This window comes from Brachycentrus maculatus, unplaced genomic scaffold (assembly GCF_059751285.1).
Source record: "Brachycentrus maculatus isolate JH-2025_06_01 unplaced genomic scaffold, ASM5975128v1 h1tg000258l, whole genome shotgun sequence".
In the NCBI taxonomy this organism is placed as follows: Eukaryota; Metazoa; Arthropoda; class Insecta; order Trichoptera; family Brachycentridae; genus Brachycentrus; species Brachycentrus maculatus.
The window spans coordinates 18,210-22,500 of NW_028281009.1; positions in this window are offsets into that span (position 1 = coordinate 18,210).

The following is a 4,291-nucleotide window of genomic DNA, read 5'->3' on the forward strand; positions in this document are numbered from 1 at the left end:
GACCTTAAGACAGATAAATAAATCCTTGTTTGAAGCCCAAAACCAGTATTTTTGGAATTACTTCCAACTGTTTTAAAAAAAATCTACACATGAATTCAACACGTTTTTTTTTTACATGAATAAGTTTTTTTTTGGTTTTGAGTTTACTTAGAATATATGCGCAACACGTGTCTTAGTTCAAATAAGGTGCCTTTAAGACTTAAAAAGGTAAGAATCATATCGCTTTCAAAATTTTGGGATGCAAGTACTGAAATATTTTCTTTGTAGGTATTTTTAATTTTAACCCTTATATGAAGCCAATGGTGTATTGGGGCAACTTGTATAACATCAGTGTTATCATTGATCGTTAAATACAAGGAAGAAAATCCTGAGTCGCAGGTATAAGCTAATAATATTACATAAATATTAGAGTGAAAAAATACAAATGCTTTTTTACCCTCCTTTGAATCGAACCTGGGACCTATACTATGGAGGCGTACTTTTAGTTATGAGTAAAAAAAACTGAAAAGGTAGAAAAATGATGAAAAATATAAAACCTTTACACATGACGCGTTGTATATTTTTAATATTTCATCGTGAAGCCGATACGTGAAAAGTAAGGTTTTCAGCCAAAGAGCAAATAGATGTTCTGAAGATGTGATACTTAAAGTGACAGCTAAAGATGTATTGGACAGCACTTGACATCTCTATTTTAAAGTTTCTACATATCGAAAAGGGTTTAATAGTCCGCGCAATCATGAATCTTTGCTTTCTTTGGGCGTTTTGCCAGAATCGAGGACTCGGAAGAGGTTAAGGCATAAATTCAGAGGAATGCTACCAAATATATCGACGGACCTCATCAAGTCAGCCACGAAACGCTTCATTGTTGAATGCACAATAAATGCAACCTGTATAAAAAAAGCAAAGGGGGTTTTAAACGACTATTATAAAGAAAAAATAGGTTGGTACCATATGACGTTTACGTTTAAAATAATTTGATGACAAATATATTCTGACTCTTCAAGTAAAACTAGTGTTGAGCCGGAATTAATCAGAAAGACAATACAGTACAAAATACTTTATTTCTCAAAATCCAAATCGATACAGGTAAAGAAGAAATTAAGGGCTTGACATATCTCATTACAAATCGACACTTCGTCGAAGACGTGCTTACTTCATGGCTAACTCTTTTTCTTAAAACGTGGTGAAACGGTTTTATCGAGATTTTTTTTTCAAGGAATGTGTGTATGAATTATATTGTAAATTAAATGAATAAAATTGTAATTTTTCGTTAAGATTGTAATTTTGTGAACCAACGAGATGATTGATCCATTAATTTTTATTAAATAAAACAACTTTGATCCAGATCGATTATTTTATCACTTGGCTGTTTAGAGGGGCATCTCAGACATTTTCCGATGAATAAATTTCATCATTTACTGCAAATTCGTTTATTTTATTTACATTCTTACCATTTCTTTTTATTCACTTATAAACATATTTTCCACATGACATAAGGTTATTTTATTACTCTTTATCATATGTTAACACCTATTTTCTTGTTAGCATTTTTTTTCAGTTTACTTTAAAGCATAAATGAACATGTATTGTATTGTATTTTAAAGTCACCCGCAGGCTTACGCCGGATTTATTTGGTTATGATTTAAAGATATATAAATGAATGCATATACGTAAGAAATACGTAAATATTTTTACTATTTTCATGTATACAAAAAGGAAAGTATTTGTTTATCAGATAATGTGACAAAAAAAGTTGAATTTTGTACATTTATTCACTAGAACAATTTGTCAACCTCATACTCGTAAACACTTAATTAAGAGACTAAAGAAATGCCGAAATGTTTTACAGTACATTTCAACTCGTCTCGCTAATCTCCGAAAACAGTCCCGATTTCCACTTCTTATTTATATCCTACTGAAGTCCTCCAGCTGAAAACGTACCTCAGCGCAGATAAACTCGAGGGTAGGTTGTAATAGTATTGCTATTGGCAAATAAGGCTCCAAAGGGATTACACGCTGCCTGTCTGGGCTCAAGATACTATCGGGACATAGATTGAAGTTTCGGCAATAGCTTTTCTTAGAGCAGTTTAGTAGAATTGTTTTTTGATACAAACGAGCTCGGTTCGAATTTTGAGAATCCGAAAGCCGGTTTGCGTGGAATTTCATGGGGATTTGAAGCATCTGGTAATAAAAAGAACAGTTTTTATTTATATTTTCATATGTAATGTAACTTCTGTAAAAATAAACATCACCCCATATTTTTTTTACAAATAAAAAGGAAATACACTTTTCAGAATTCTTATCACAAATAATAAAATATTTTAAATTTATATTTTGTTTTATAAATTCACCTGAGAATACAGTCATGAATAAATTTTTGATTATTTACACACATATATTCTTTCTTTTACTGTCGAAATATCTGAATATTTTTTTTACTGATAAAATATATTTGTCATAGTTAAAGTAAAAAAATTCTTTTTTTTTTTGCTTTGTAATGTAAAATAATAAAAAATATACTCATTTTTATTTTAGGATTGTTACTTTCATTTTGTATTTTGAGATTATGGCATAAAATGTTTTTAAAAATGAGAATTTTGAATTTTAAATGCATTATTTGCGGTTTGGTAATACAACTTATCTTTATCATTTATCGTTCGCGTTATAATAAGAAACGACGAATGCAATATTTAGTCGGACATATTTTGTTTAAACAAAAAAAAAACAAGTACAAAAAACATGTTTTAAAAAAATACAGAATTGAAATTCAGTAAAAACACATTTTTAATGAAAATTAATAAATATCAATAGAGAGATTATTCGCTGAAGCTTTCAATGGCAATACTTTGCTCCAGTGCTGCCACATGTCTAGCTTTCAACTTTGCTCCCTAAGCAGTTTTATGATGAGGTTGAAGCTTTTTATCAGCTTTTATGAAACCTGCCACTCTTTGTTTTATAAGACCATACCAGTGTGATAGGTGTGATGAAGCAAATATAACCACTCGTGCTATAGTATTGGGGTTACTTCATGAGGGTCCTGTAATCATTATTGTATATCTGTATTATTTTAATATACATAATTTGAGTCGATTGCGTTTTTCTATGTAAACTTACCGCAAGACGCACGCAATGAAGTCGATACTGGCATCTGAAATCTTCATCATCCTGTAGGATATATTTTGATATTTGAAACTTACTTTCTTACTTTCCTACATCTTTGACTTCTTGGTGATTTATGAATACTATCGGTACATTCTTTTAGTTATTTTTGGGGTAAGTCACAATCAGCTCACATTTTAAGGGGTCGTATTCTAAACCACTTTCTACACTTAGCAAAGCATTCAAAATTGGCATTAAGTGCTTCTTAAAACCCAACTTCGTGATGACGGTTTAAGATTGATATCTCAACAAAGATGAAAACAATATGGAATTCTGGGAATTTACAAGGAAAATGACTTGTCATACACTGGTTAAAGTGATCACTTTATACAGTTTTACAATTACCATTTTTACTCAACTATTTACCAACATTTACTTAAATCAGCCATATATGATGGCCGAGAACTCACGTGTAAAAAAACGTGTAAATTAAATGATTTGTACAACTTTCGAAATTTGAATAAGGTTGTTTTTAATAATGGCAAATGTTTTGCATGTATAAAATTATCATTTAAACCAGCCTATCACAGGTCATAAGCCCTGCAAATACCCAGACCTCTTATGTTGAAATGTCAAAAACTTCTAAGGGGATAAATTTTTTAAACAAAGATTTTGACACTCAAAATACCGGTTTTAAAATCACGATTCTAAATAGTAAATATAAAAAAGTGCGGATAAAATACGTATGTATATATTCACAATAAAAAAACGAAACAAAACACCGGTTGTATCCTAAATAAGCCTGTATCGCTGAACATGCGTTTCTAAATTAGGCAATTTGAAGGTACCTCTCGCAGTTTGCCGCTTTATTTGTCGTTTGCTTGTATCATGGCGACGCTAACGTCATAAACAAGAAACAAAATACTTCTACCAGGAGAGAAAATTCCATTATCAAACGTGAAATATTGTCGAGAAATGTTTATATGATATTTTCATTTTATTACATTATGCGTAAAAAGGATGCTTTTAATATTACATTTTAAACAATTTTGAAATATTAAAATTCTGTTTTTTTCTTTTTTATCTTACTTGGTGTTTTTTCGTTTCTCATAATAATTTGACGGATAATATGAAGAAAATTACCTTTTCTCGGAAACTCGAAGTTTATTAACTAAATTTAATACTTTTTTAT